We start from the raw sequence: 16,054 nt of genomic DNA, 5'->3' as shown, positions 1-16,054 counted from the left end.
TTCTGCATGGAGCACTGGGTGTTATGCACAAACAATGAATCATGGAACACTTCATCTAGAACTAATGATGTAATGTATGGGGATTAACATAAGAATAAAAAAAAATGAACTTCCATTAAAATGTATGTCAAGGGATTAAAGAGTATACACATGCACACACACATGTATCTCAAAATTAAAATAATCTTTAGAGAAAAAAAGGCAGTGCTAATCTATATTAATTGAAATCGAAAGTATTGATAACATCTTGTTATGTGAGAATGGCGGCAGCCTCATGAAGCCGTTTACTGTCAATAAGGCAGCAGAGGGATGGGAGACAGTGATCACCGGGAGGGCACTCCCCAAAGAAGGAGAGTCCAAGCAGAGCCTCACCTCACCCCTGCTGGCCCCCCCACCCCACTCTGTATTTTCGGAATATGGTGTGTGAAATCCCAGAAACTGATGCTACCAGAGAAAGGAAGGCTTTATATAGGGCTTTTGTTGTCACATGTTTTGATTTGCTTTGGTTTTTTATCTCCGTGATGTTTGATAGCAGAGTACCTGGAAAGAGAACCCAATCCACCATCCTCCCCCAGCCTGAGCAGCAGGGGGAGTGTAGACAGGAACACAGGTCCTTAGGGACCCAGTCTGGTAGGACCCTTCTTAGAACAAGACTGTGGCTTTAGACAGAAACTCCAACTCTTGGTGGAACCCAGCCTCCCTGAGATGGTCTTGTCTGGGCATAAATCTTATAATTCTACAATGACAGGGCAGAAAGGTCCTTATAGGTCACTCATCACTCCAAGCGCAGTCCTGTTTCCATGCTGTTCTCAAGCTGGCAGTCTCCTGAGCTAGTCCAATAAGGCTCTGGATTCCGGAATAATGGCGAGTTTGACGTGAGTTTCAGAGAGAGACCTGCTTCTCACAGATATTCATCCAGTCCCCATAGCAGATCCATTGCCTCCTTCCCATCAAAGGCAAAGTGGATTCTGACTGTCGTGGTGTGATTTGAAAGAGCCAAGAGTATCTCTCTATCCACTTGCCAAAACTCCACCCATAGCTCTTCATTTCTTTGTGTTAAGGTATATTCATCTGCTAAAATGAAAGGAGGTATGAGTCAGAAAACAAACTCCCTCATATGAAAGAGCCCCCAAAGTTAGAAATTATACCAGTGGGCATCTAAGGGAGGGGGGGGAGCAGTTCCCTGGTTTCATCTTCACCACTTGGAATCAAAAGGGACTTTTCACATCGTGCCATCCTTTAACGAAAGAACAATTTAGGTCCAGAGGGCTCACGTCTCTTAAGGTCACACAGCACACTGGGAACTAGGGATGGAGCCCTCTGGCTCCTCTGCACATTTCAAAGGACTCCTAAAGATTATTTTTTAATCCAAGACCCCCCCCCCCATTCCTTTGTTTTACTGACAATAGGAACCTCCCTCACCAAAAGCCCCCTTTAAAAATTTCTTTTCTGGCGCTAGCATGGAATTACCATTGTAAGTACGCTCGGTGTATCTGAATGGAGACACGCGAAGCTAGAGCTTGGGAACTTGGCGCGTTCCGCACCAGCGCAAACCCTGTCCGACTGCGCGTGTTACCCGCGGGCTTCCGCCGCCTTCTTCGCGGGCCTTAGTCGTTTGCCTTGGCGCTCCTGCCCCCTAGTGACAGCAAACTTTGCTGCAGTCACGTTCACCAGACAAACGAAAGGAATGGAAATTGGGTGAAAAGAGATGGAGGCAACCCGCATCCTTCTCTAAAAAAAGGCAGGCCTGGTTATGGGGACATTTCTTAACCTCACACACAAGAACACGACGAACTAGACGTTAGCCCACAGCAGATCTGAACCTGCGGAGAGGTGAGGCCAGAGCACCAAGGATCCTGGGTTGAAAACAGATTATGTAACTGACTCGGGGACTCGCGAGACCACCGGGGCTCTGAGAATCCTAGGGAGGCAGGAACAGAGGACCTAAAATAGCAAAGGAGGGGGACAATGGAGTATGGTCCCCCCGCCCCCAGCAATCACTAACATGAATGAATTCAGAGTCCTGCCCCCAGCTCCTCCCAAGCCTCGCTGAATGTTCATAGCACGGGTCCCCACTCTTTGCTTAACTGACTTCTGCCCCTTCTGCTTATCTCAGTTCAGCTTCCCTCCCATCCCCTCTGGAAATGTTGCCTTCATCATAAGCTCTCATGGCAGCAGGTACTTTCCTTTCATGGTCCCTGATTCTGTGTCTCTCTGCTTATTTCATGCCCAGGCTGAAGTGTCAGTAACCTGAGCACAGGCACTGAGGCTACTTTGTTGACTGCTGAACCTATGTCCTTAAAACAGCAATTTGTACATAGGAGGCCTTCAATTAATACTTTTCAATGGAATTAATAAAACCACAAGTGTTGGCTGAATGACTGAGTTACATCTGTTTACAGGATTAAAACAAACAAACAAACAGATCTCATGTCAACCGAGAAAGGAGAACCACATTTCAGGGCTTCGGGGCTGTGCCAGGCAGACTGTATGATTAGTACCCTTCTTGCTCTGTCTCAGGACCCTCCTAGTCTATAAAAGACACAAAGATCTTCTGAAGGTGGAGACCCTTGAATATCACCCCAAATGCTCACCATCATCCTTGGGGCGGGTAGCTAGTCCGGTGTCTATCATAATTACACTTTTTGACGATCAGCCTCCACAGACTCAGCTTTTGTCTCTGCTGTACTAGGAAAATCTGCCTGAGAACTGAAGGACAAGCAGGTTAAGAGGCTGTGAGGACATCAGGAGAACTGACCTTCGGAGCCGCCTCTCTGCACGGGGTCTCCACTGTCCCATTTGTAAAATAAGGATCTTGGGGTATGTAACATCAAAGTCACTGGTTTTTCAGGCGTCAGAAAACCCAACTTAAACTGTCTTAAGGGGAGTAAAAAGGGGATATATATTGCTCATGAAACTGAAAAGCTATGGATTCAAGGTTGACTCAATCCAGGATATTGAGCAACATCATCTCAGCCTGGTTTCTCTTCTCCATCCTTCAGCTCTGCTTCCCTCAGCGTTGCTCCCCTTGTGGGCAGGTTCCCTATATATGGGGGTCTCCAGCAGCTCCAGGCTTTCAGCCACTTGGCAGAAAAATAGAGGGACTTTCTCTCACCAGTTATCAGACAAAAGTCCCAGGACTGCCCCCACTGGTGCTCATCGCTGTAGTCAGGTGAAATTCTGGGCCCCACCAGAATCACACGATTGATACCCCAGAAGGTGATCGGGGAAACACTCTCAGAATGTGCGGGTACAGTTGCTAGACAGACAAACACAGAAATGGCACTGCAGAGGAAGGGATCTTGAAAGACGTTTGCAGCTTCGAGTGCCCTGACATGACTCTGATGCGATGCCAGGGAAGTGGGAGGGAGAGTAAAGCCACAGACATGCCCTAGAGTGAGCCCAACTCCAAACCCTTTGAAAAAGCCTAAAGGCCAAATAAGACCCTCACCCCCTCTGAAGGGAGAGAAGGGGTGATGTTAGCAGCCCATAGAAAGCAAGTCGTGATATTGACCTTCCAGAAGCCAAGGGGCATAAAATGAATGGCATTTTGATAATGCCACTAAAAGGGAACATTTCTATTTCCCAAAAAGATGGACACTGTCAGTGAGATTCATAAAAAAAAAAAAAAAAATCTTATTAAACTTTCCCTTTCACTGCTTCTTTGTATCTCTGGTTGAAATGGAGCAGGATGCAGGTTGCCATGGTGATGGCTGAATTTTAAATAACAGGGCTCAGGAGCTCTGGCTGCTGGCTATACCCGCCCCAGGCAGGAAACTGTTGGGGGGAAGAGAGAGGCAAAGTGAGCAAAGGAGGAAAGCTGCTGGGCTCATCCCAGGACACTAACTTCTGCAGCCTGTTCTCCTCACACTGGCAATAAGGCCCCAGAATCGCTGACTCAGACTTCCTCATAGAATGAGAGAATGTGGAGTCCAAATGTAAGGACAGGACCCTCAAAGTCACTTTGTCCTGCCCGTTCCTGATTCACTCTCGTGACAAATGGATTTCTCCTACACTTATGCCCCTTCCCGTGAGCAATCGGCCCAGCCCACCCAAGTTTTAGAAGGGCCACTGGAAACCTAACCCCAAGAGAAATGTTCAAGACCTAGAGACCCTGAGAGTGAGAACCGATAGGATTTTTAAGTGAAAGAGGAATTTGAGGGCAAGAGCCTAGTAGCTGTCAACTCAAACAGCCCTGGCCACAAATTCCAGTTCTGCTCTTCTCTCTAGAACCATCTAAGAATGAAATGGAGAAGTTCAGGAAGTGAGAGTTCCCCATGACTGGACACACTCAGGCCAGCATAGGCCAGCAAGGAGCTGACTGGCAGAAATGTTTTTAAATAGTGCCAGGTGTCGGAGAGGTAGGGCCCTGCTGAGGGAAACTTGGAGAAGCGGCACGCCAAGGCCTTCCCCCAGAAGCCTTCTAAAGTCCAGGCCAGGCAAAGGGGAAACCAGGGAGTAAGGCTGGAGAGAACCAGCAACCAGCAAGCATGGAAATCTGCTCTGCAGAACCAGCCCTGACAGGGATGGTCTCATCTCAGGAGCCTCTATCTGCTTGGCCCCTCGCACCCCAGAAAGAACTAGCACTCTCGACTGGCCCATCCCTTGTCTCCTAAACAAAATGGCTATTCTGGATAGGTCACAGTCAAGGCCATTCTGTGTATGTCTTCTAGAAGTTAAATAATAATAGTAATAATAATTTTGTGTTTCTCTAACACAAAAACTGTTTCTTGAAGCTGGGAAATGGCAAGATTATTATTATTCTCCCCAGGAGAATGAGGAAGAGCCAAGGAGATGGGGCCCCTGGGCCCATGACCTACACCTCCATGACCTGCATCTCTACACCTGTCCTGCGCCCCAGGCCTGATAATACAGCAGCTCGGAGGCTAGGATTCCCCCATCAGGATTCTCTAGGCAGCTTGGAATGAGCAAGAGAATGGCAGCACCTTAAGAAAGTGAATAAAAACCAGATTCAGAGTAAAGGGAAGTGGCCCAGCATTCACACCACCAGGTCACATTCCTGTGCCTTCCTGAGAAGCATCGAGAACTCAAAAGCCCCCAGTCCCAAAGTGGCAGAAGGCAGCCACCCAACACTGGCCTTCGTCTATCACTGGTGCTGCCCAAGACCTACTGGCCTCTCTTTCCAAGGGCAAGCTTAGGCCCCAGACCACCACTTCTGCCCTCATAAATTCTGCCCTGCCTGCCCTGCCCATGCATGCACACACACACACATGCCCGGAACAGGAGGCAGGAGCAGCATGCAGCCTTAGAAATAGCACCCAGAAATTTATATACCCTAGGCTTGTACAGGCATGAAGCAGCTCCTGAGGGATGCCCAGAATCCATCAGCAGAAAGGGACCAGAAGACCGGAGGTTAGGGCCATGGGAAGAATGGGGATGTATTTTCCACTCCACACCTTTTTGAAAAATGTTTCTCACATGCATATATGCCTTTTCAAAAAATAAGTTCTGTTCCTCCTTCTAGAACATACATACTAGCGGCCCTCTTAGCGCAGTGGGCAGCGCGTCAGTCTCATAGAACATACATACTAAATTTGTCTTTGTCCTGGGCACTTGAAGTCAGGAAAACCAAGTGTCATCTCTATTCTAACACTAATGCCAAAGCAGTGTGATACCAGCCCAGGTCTTACCCACCCTTTGCCTCAGTTGCTGGGGCTGTAAAATGGGGTTGAAGAAACCTACTCTACTCTTCTCAGAGACACTTCAGGAGTTCAATGAGACATAACAGTAAGAGCAATGATAATAGTTAAATATATTGAGTGCTCATCAAGGACTGGGCACAGTGCTAGTCTCTCCAATCTAAAACAAGCCTATAACATTTAGTATCAATCTCATTTTAAAAGACAAGAAAGGGTGCCTGGGTGGCTCAGATGGTTAAGCGTCTGCCTTCGGCTCAGGTCACGATCCCAGGGTCCTGGGATCGAGTCCCGCATCAGGCTCCCTGCTCCTTGGGAGCCTGCTTCTCTCTCTCTCTCTGTCTCTCATGAATAAGTAAATAAAAATCTAAAAAAAAAAAATAAAAGACAAGAAAAATAAGGCAGAGAGAGGTAACTTGCTCAAAGGCATGCAAGTACATATCCAGGGTTCTGACTCCAGAACCAACACTCTTACCCACCAAATACAACTGTCCATTGGTATTCATTATCCTAGGGGCAGCTTCCTGTCCCAAGAAGTTTGGGTGAGTGATCAGATAGCCTCCACCTGTTTTCCCCAATATTGGAGTCTCTGCCTTTGCTTAAGATAGTTTAATGAGGGGCAAGAATATAGAGATAAGGATATAAGCAAATCCCAAAGTGGGATCCCGGTTCTAGATGCTAGGATCTGTTTGATGGCAGAGACCAGGACAGTGGGTGTACCTCCAATGGCAAGAAGCCCCTCCTGAGGCTCCCAGATGCACAGCTGACTTGTTACCTCCCCACCCCTTGTCACCATGGCAATGAGAGACCTAGGATGTCAGGCCTCAATAGCTGTTCCTGATTTACAGAGCCTTCCTAATTCACACTTCCCCTTTCAATCTCCTCTTCTCTCTCCTGCGGACCTCCCAACCCTCTGCAATATCTACCAACTGACCGTCATGCAGCCCCTCCTTGAATACCACAAGGGATGAGCAGCTCACTCTCCACCCGGCCCAAACCAATCTCCACCCACCCTTACCTGCTTGCAAAGTCTCCTTTCTGTTGCCCTGAAATCTGTCTCCCGATTTTGTCTAGCTCTCTGCCTCTTCTTCCACTGTTCCTGCAGCTGCCACTCCTTCTTTATCTCCTCTCCCCTTGTAGATTGTCTCCACCTCATAGCTTCTGCTTCCTCATTCTTGCTTCGGTTTTCTTCTGTTCCTTATCCCCCCCTCTTGGCCTCTAGCACTGCCTCTCTCCATGAACATTTGAGCTTCTGGGCCTGTTACCAGCTGCCTGGTTTGTTCTTCCCACCCACCCCCCTAAGTTCAAATTCCCCAAAGAAATCATCAGATTGGGCGAGCTCGTTATGGTTTGGATAAAGCTCTTCAATGCAGCCTGTAGATCGGCAGCCCTTGGGTCCATATCCAATGTGTTGTGGTTGGTAAAAGGTTGGACCATATGACAGAAGTATGGGCTGCCCCCTAGAAGATCATAGGAGTAGCCTGCCGTCTGCTGGCTACCAATACATTTCATTTTGCATGCCAACTGCACTCAAAAAATATTGGCTGCTTTACAAACTATGTTGAGACGGACTCAGAGGTTACAGCTGAACTCCATGCAATATGAGTAATGAGTTTTATTTGCCATGGGCATGCAAAAAAAAAAAAACCTCAGCCTATATGTCCGTTACTTGCCATTTTAGTGTTAGACCATGTGATCTGATGTGGACAAAGTAAGTGGAGGCATCACCTTCCTCATTATGAATTTGCTACTTCTCTTTATGAGGGCTAAGATCACATTTGCTTGTTTAGACGGATGGATCACATCCTGACTTCACATTGAACTTCAGCCACATAAAACCCCTAAGGCTTTTTCATACCTGCTATTAAATCACATTTCTCCCATTCCATATTATACCAAAAAAAGAAAGAAACCAAACAGTTAAATTTTACATTTTTCCTTAATAAAGCTCACCTTGTTTAATTTAGCCTGTCACTCCAGCCTACTGAGATCTTACTATGAATGATGTCTTTTTCCAGCCTATTTGATAAATTGCTCACACTCTGTCTGCAAGCCTCTGCCCATGAAATGAAGGTTAAATGTTTATGCCATCTTCTGCATAGGACTAACACAGTGGAGAGTTTCGATTGTTTGCTTTCATGGATGGACCTACTTTTCACCGTTTGGGGGACAACTGCTCAATAATTTCAGAAAATTATTTTAGATTCCCAAGTGCATGTGGGTATTTGTCTGTTGCATCCACAGTGAGGATAACCAAAAATAGTTAAACTATTTCATGGAGGAGGCTCCTTTCTTAGAATAATAGCTGTTGTTCATTGAACAACCATTCTGGGTGATAGGTGCTTTCATACATTATTTCTAACCCTTACAACAATTTCAAGAGGTACGTTTTATTATCTGCCCCCCCCTTTTGTTAGGGATTAGAAAACTGAGGCATAAAGTGTTTAATGACTTTCCAAGATCACACAGCTGGTGTGTCATAGGGCTGAATCCCAGCCCCAATCTGCCTGACCTAGATCCTTTGCCCCTTCTGCTGGGCCACATAGCTTCTCCCTGAGTGTGCCTCTCTGAGTGACAGCAAAACTTGCTGTTGATGACTGATGGCAGAGATTGGGGGTTCATGAATACAGTTACCCATGGGTCACATTATTTAAAAGCACCTATATTAGGTCTTTAAAAGTATGATATATCCATATTTGTAATATTACGCAGTTAATTAAAAAGGAGGTAGATCTACGTGTATTCATACAAAAGACATCCAAGATGTTAAGTATGACTATTCTGATCTTATTTTCTTAACATTACATTAATGTGTGGAGGTAGGAGGTGAAGAATTATAGGAGACTTCTAGTTTCTATTCTTAATATTTCCATTTTGATTGAATTTTTACATTTGTATATTATTTTTGGAATCAAAAAAAATTTAGGAAAACAATGTGTCAGAATCATCAGTTCCTGGGACACCTGGGTGGCTCAGCTAAATGAGCATCCAACTCTTGATTTCAGCTCAGGTCATGATCTCAGGGTCGTGGGATCGAGCCCCGCATTGGGCTCCGCACTCTGCACAGAGTCTGCTTGAGATTCTCTCCCTCTGCCTCTCCCTTCACTCACTCTCTCTCTCTCTCCCTCAAATAAATAAAATAAAATCTTTTTTTAAAAAATCATCAGTTCTGGGTGTTATACGAAAATAATGAATTGTGGATCACTACATCAAAAACTAATGATGTATTGTATGGTGACTAACATAACATAATAAAATTAAATTAAATGAAAAAAATTAAATTAAATTAAATGAAAAAAAATCATCAGTTCATCTTCCCCTTCAACTCCTGAATGTCATGCATCTGTGTGATGCATAAAGATCTGAGCCTCCTGTCTGTGTGGCAATAATACAAGAAACACACTGTCTCACATACACAGACATGAGGTAGGAGAGCACCAGGGTCGGTTACCTCAGTGATTGACTGACTTATGATGTCCTAAGGCATCTTTGTGCCCTCCATCCTCAGCATGCCACCTGGCCCCCTATACATCATTAACTGGCTGCCACTGCTCTAGGCATCCCAAGCAGCTATGATAATATCCAGTGAAAAAAGAGGCTCTCTTCCTATGTCACTCTTTTTAGCATCAAGAAGAACGTATTCTAGAAGCATCCACAGCAGATTTCTCACATCCTGTTAGTCAGAATTGCATTCTTTGCCCCCTGCTAATCCAATGGCTAATAAATGTGATGAGGTCATTGAGCTCAGAATGGACAAATGATTTGCTCCCTGGGACTGGAGAAGCCAGCCCTCTTTGAGGCACATGACTTGTCTACTCTGAATGATCCTGGGGTTCTGTTAACAAGCCTCCCCCAAAAAAGAGGAGGGAGGCTGTAGGTACCATGGTGTCACACTATTCCCTAAATTAATTATGATGCCATGCTCCTCTTATGAGTGTTCTTACCCAGCAACTCTGTCCCTCCCCACCCACCCCCACCCCACGTATTCTCAGAAGCACATTTTTTCTGAGCCAGATATACTAGGTTTATAAACGATTTGAATATCAAAGTGTCCCCTAAAGTGCTCCTGATTTTGTTACAGTTACTTATGCTGAAAGGAATACTCATAAAAACCTCTACTGAAAATCCAAAGCCATGGTCCAGTTGATTTCAGAAACTGAGAATTCTTAAAGCAAGCAAGCAAATGATTTTTAGTGGTGGTAATTTATGGCTCAGTTTAGCAGGATATACAGTTTTTGACAAGGAGGATTAAGCTGAATAGATTTTAGAGAAGAAATTTTAAAACAGACAGACCTGTCTTAGATGTTTTAAAATAAAGCTTCCTACAGGTAGGGTTCAATGTGCTCTGCCAATCCTCTGAAAAGCTGGAAGAGGGTACCACCACCCTCCGTGGTTCAGCCTTTTGTCCATTTGGGAAGTCATCAAGATAAAAGCCTCAAGCTACATGTTACAAACTTGAGGAATCTCTGACATGGAATTAATTTTTCTGGTAGAGGAGGTTGCTGACCAAGGCTGCCAGGGAAAGAGAATGAGGAAGAGCTGCTATTTCCCCAACACCATCAAAGCTGGACCTTGAATTCAGTCATCTTAACTTCTTAACTGGCTTTGGCTTGCCCCTTGTGCTAGATGCCTTCGTTTGCTCCTCTCGAGCCACTCTCCTCTCTTCCGCATCCTGCTTTGTGGCCCCAGAGGCTGACCTGCCCGAGTGCATCAATGGGCTCCTGGCCCTCTGACTTCCAGTTGGGTCTGGCACTGGCAAGAGATCAACAAGAAGAAGTAGAGAGCACTTGGTGAGATTCAGAGGTTTATTCTCCAAGTTCCCTCCCTTTTGGGTCCCCAAGTGCTGGCTTCATTTGGAGTTCTCAGTGAATAGTCCTATTTCCCCAATCCCAGTAACCCACCCCCTCATCTGCCATAGCAGTGGTAATGGAGCCCCGCTATTACTAATCTGAGGTTCTGAGCTATGCCTTGTGGTTTCCCTACACCCTGCCCACGTCTTTGTAAATAGCTTCTTTATGAAACTCTGCTTGAGTTATCCTAATTTGAGGGTGCCATCTGTTTCCTGCTAACACACCTCTCTAATTTGATCTTATATGGGCTGCATGTTTTGCTTGGTGATATTTCTGTGTTCCTGCCTCCTGAATCACTGCTCTGCATAGGAGCAAAATCTTCAACCTCTGACATCACATAGAAGTGGGCTCAGATCCCACTCCACCATCTATAGCTAGAAAACCTCAGGCCCATCACTTTACCTCTTTGAGCCTCAGTCTCCTCATCTGCAATATGGCCGCCATCATCATCATCATCATCATCATAGTGGTATGCTCTCCATGGGAACACTGAGCATCAAATGACAATGGGGAGTGGTGGGGAGTAGGATGAACTACAGGGCTCATGCCACATCTAGAAAAGGAGGCGCCAGCTCCCCGGATCCCAGTGATAGTTGTCATGAAGAAAAGCCAGTCCAGAGTTGCCAGTTCTTCTGATACTTCAAGAAGCCAGAAACCGGGCTCCTGGGTGGCTCAGTTGGTTAAGCGACTGCCTTCGGCTCAGGTCATGATCCTGGAGTCCCGGGATCGAGTCCCGCATTGGGCTCCCTGCTCGGCAGGGAGTCTGCTTCTCCCTCTGACCCTCCCGACCCTCCCCCCTCTCATGTGCTCTCTCTCTCACTCTCTCTCAAATAAATAAATAAAATCTTTTAAAAAAAAAAGAAGCCAGAAACCTAGATTTCTATACAAAATCTCTCCTTGACAACAATGTTAGCACCATAAGGATAGTAATGACAATTTTATTCATTGCTATATCACTGTATAGTGACTAGAAGAGTACCTAGCACATAGAAATGATCAAAAAATCTTTGTTGCATAATTTTTCCAATTTCTAAATTATAGCAGCTAGTGAGGGTGAAACAAAGCTGGGGCGGGGGAGGTGCTGCATGACTGCGAGAAGGCAAGCATCTCCTTCAACTTGGCATCCCAGCCATGTCACTCACCCCCGCGCTGGCCCTGAACACAACATTCCTGCAAATTGCTACTTTAGACTTCTGCTCTAGAATGAACCACAACTGAAAGGTGTTCATAAATGATACTTTGGGGGGCCCCTACTAATTCAATAATGCCGTATTTTCATGAAGTGGGGTATAGCCATCATCTGCAGAATATGTACTGTTCACATGGCTCACCTGCAACCAGGCATTTAATTATTGTGCCCAGGGCTGAAAGGAGATTTTTTCAGCCCAAACAGCTCACGGATCCTCCTCTCCTTCTACCACAACCTGAGGATACGAACCCAGTGAGCTATAGATTTTTACCCAGTTTATAAATGCCAAGGAGACAGCTCTTCAGCAAAAGAATGACTCGGTGGACACAGTGCAGATAAATAATGTATGAAACCACTTCTATTTTAACGGCACTTTGCAGTGACACTAATACTGATGAAAAATGTTAGCATGTGTTAGATGGTGTTGTAGTCAATGAGAGATGAGGTTTGCCAGGCTCTGGGCCACTTCTGGTCTGGGCCAGAGATGTAAGAAACAGCAATTCCCAGCTGATGGGTGTTAGCCCCTGTATGAGATAGGCTCTTGGGTCAAATAAGACAAACACTTAACCTTGGCAAGTATGTTGTGGGGACTACTGTTGGTTGGCTGACCCAATGGTCCTTACCAAATCCCTCTCTTCTAGTCAACTTCCACTCTGCAATCTGCAGTGGTCACATATAACACAATGAGTCATGAGTGGAATTCTGCTGGGCGAAGGAAGGAGTTCTGGGAAGAAAATGTGCTTTTCTGATAAAAGGTGCTGAACAGTCAGCACCAACTGTTCCACTCTTCCTGCCCTCAAGTGGGATGGAATGTCCAGAGCCATCACAGCCATTTTAAAACCAAGAGGCAGGGCGCCTGGGTGGCTCAGTCGTTAAGCGTCTGCCTTCGGCTCAGGTCATGATCCCAGGGTCCTGGGATCGAGTCCCACATCGGGCTCCCTGCTCGGTGGGAAGCCTGCTTCTCCCTCTCCCATTCCCCCTGCTTGTGTTCCTGCTCTCGCTATGTCTCTCTCTGTCAAATAAATAAATAAAATCTTTAAAAAAAAAAAATAAATAAATAAATAAATAAAACCAAGAGGCATGGGAGAGCAAGACTACAGTGACAGCAGTCTTGATGTCACTGAGCCTCCAAACCAATGTTAATAAATGCCCATATTCAGACTAGATGAGAAAAAACAAATGCCTATTTGCATAAGACTCTGTGAGCTAGATGTCTTGCTCAAAACAAATGAGTGCCTTCTGATACTTTTTTTTTCTAAAGATTTATCTATCTATTTGAGAGGGGGGAGAAAGGCAGAGGGAGACAATCTTCAAGCAGACTCCCCTCTGAGCATGGAGCAAAACAGGGTACAACTTCACGATCCATGAAATCATGACCTGAGCCAAAACCAAGGGTCAGACACTTAACTGACTGCACCACCCAAGGACCCTTTCTGATACTTATCTTAACCTCTCTGTGCCTCCGTGTTCTCATCTGCATAATAGGAATAATAACAGTATCTACTATTGTGAGAGGCAGAAGCTTTAATGAGAATGTATTCAAAGTCTTGAAATAGAGCTTGGCCCATATTAAATCCTGAACACTAGCACCATTATGTATTGATGAATAAGCTACTAGGCATTTTTTTATACTCCTAATGCCATCACAATGCCTGAATCAATGTAAGCAAAAAGCTAAAAGGAAATAGAGACAGGTGTGTGGCATAGATAGATAGATAGATAGATAGATAGATAGATAGATGAATGTGGGAGATTAGGAGTCAGGAGGTGCAGGGCCTAAATGTCCAGTAATAGAGAAATGATCATGTAAACGAAGGCACATTCACTCCATGAACTACATATGCAGCCATTTAAGATGTACAGTAAAAACCACAGAAGGATATGGGGAAATCCTTATGATAAAATGTAAAATAACAAAAAACAGAACACACAGACACACAAATTACATTTAAGGGATGATCCAAATTGTATTTTTAGAAACAGTGAAAATGAAAGGAAACAACCCAAAATGGCAATCTCTGAGCTTATAGATAACTTTTTTCTCCTTTATGATTTTCTGCACTTTCCAAATTTCCGGGGTGGGGGGGAAACACCATAATCATTGTGCAATACAAATTTTTTATGGTTATTTTGCATGTTCAAAATTCTTTGCAGTGAACTCATATTATTTATTTAATAAGAAAAATAATTTTGTTTTTAAAACAAAGAAACACATTCGTTGCCCAGAGACAAATGGAATCTGACCAGTCTTAGTAGCATCACAGACCCAGAGCAAAAATACATTATGGTTTCTTAAAAGCTACCAACAATGTAATTTTAACATATTTTAAAGTATGACTGTGCACCAGAGGGTGAAATTGGTCCTGTATAAAAGGCTCACTCCTGCTTACCAAAGACAGAGGCAATGGAATAAGTCAGAGTGGGCTTCAATGTATACTGGTCTCCTTTTAGTCACATTGGAGAAACAGAGGCAGGGGATTTTTTTTCTTTCCTTCCTTCTAAGTTTGTGTGTATTCCTATGAATTTTTTAAATAAAAATTATCTTTTTATTATAGAAATTTTGGATTTGAGGCCCAGCTTCAACAGTTACTGCTGTATGACATAGGGAGCAGAAAAGTTACATAACCTTTTGAAAACATTTTCCCATCTCTAAAATTATGATTATATCTACTTCACCAGGGAATGCCGTGCTCCACAAAGATGATGCGTGTTCAAGTGTTTCCTAAACTGTAAAGCCCAGTTCAAACTTTGGTAAAAAATATGGGCTCTGATTAGACAGCCTTAACATCCTGGCTGCGGCACTAAACAGTGTGTGAAATTTAAGCAAAGTATATAACTTCCCTGAGCTTCAGCTTTCTCCTCTAGAAAGTAGAGATAATGGGCGCCTGGGTGGCTCAGTTGGTTAAGCGACTGCCTTCGGCTCAGGTCATGATCCTGGAGTCCCGGGATCGAGTCCCGCATCGGGCTCCCTGCTCAGCAGGGAGTCTGCTTCTCCCTCTGACCCTCCCCCCCTCTCATGTGCTCTCTCTCCCTCTCTCAAATAAATAAATAAAATCTTTAAAAAAAAAAAAAAGTAGAGATAATATCTTCCTTTATATATAAGGCACCTGTAAACACCTACTATAGGAAAGTTGTGATTATATTGTCTGTACTTTCTGAAGAATAATCAAAGTTAGCTCCTCTACTTCAAAGAGCTGCCCCAGGAGATAGGAGCAAGATACCTTCTTCAAAAACTGTTCCCAAAACACCTTAGCGCTATGAAGAGCAAAGGCCAACTGAGCAAGATGCCTGGTTCTCTATTCACCCCCCAGAGCATTTTTCGAGACTCTTTAAGCACCCAGACACCCAAGCTCTGAGCTCCCTTTCTGAAATACTATCAAAGAAAGAGAGCAAGAGAGTCTAGATGTGAAAAAAATATATGTGAAAAAGAAATTGTGAAGGTTAATTTTATGTGTCTACTTAACTGAGCCACAGGGTCCCCAGATATTTGGTCAAACATTATCCTGGGTGTGTCTGTGGGGAGGTTTATAGATGTGACTAATATTGGGATTGGTAAACTAAGAAAAGCAGATCGTCCTCCCTAATGTGTGTGGGCCTCATCCAATCGGTTAAAAGCCTGAATGAGGGGCGCCTGGGTGGCTCAGTTGGTTAAGCGTCTGCCTTCAACTCCGGTAATGATCCTGGGGTCCTGGGATCAAGCCCCGCATCGGGCTTCTTGCTCAGTGGGGAGGTTGCTCCTCCCTCTTCCTCTGCCCTCTGCTTGTGCCCTCTCACTCTCTCTCTATTTCAAATAAATAAAAATAAAACCTTAAAAAAAAAAGTCTGAAAGAAACAAAAATGCTGACCTCCTGGGAGTAAGAGGGAATTCCTTCTCCTTGACTTCTTGAACTTGAACATTGGTTTCTCCCTGCTTTCAGACTCAAACTGAAACACCAGTTCTTTCAATCTTGAGCCTTCAGACTAGAACTTGTTAGAAATGTAAATTCTCAAGCTCCTTTGGACTAGAGCTACACCTTGGTTCTCATGGTTCTTAGGCCTCTAGACTCAGACTCCTAGGTCTCCAGCTTGCTGACTCACCTTGCAGATCTTGGGAATTGCCACTCTCCATAATCAACAGGAGCCAATCCCTTATCATCTATCTATCTATCATCCATATAGAGAGATACCACTTTTCTGGAGAACCTTAAACAGGAATCTGCACCTTAACTAACCAAGATTTGACTACTGGGAGAATTTGGGAAGCCACTATGTTCACGTGTCTCCACAGCCACGCAGCACGAATAGGCAGCAGCTATTGAGCAGCGTGTCCAGCTTCCCATTGTGTTTCATCAACGTGAGCTGATAAATCATGACCTTCC

Source organism: Leptonychotes weddellii, chromosome 7 (genome assembly GCF_054177405.1).
Source record: "Leptonychotes weddellii isolate Sample4059 chromosome 7, ASM5417740v2, whole genome shotgun sequence".
In the NCBI taxonomy this organism is placed as follows: Eukaryota; Metazoa; Chordata; class Mammalia; order Carnivora; family Phocidae; genus Leptonychotes; species Leptonychotes weddellii.
Note: the sequence above shows the minus strand (reverse complement) of the source record.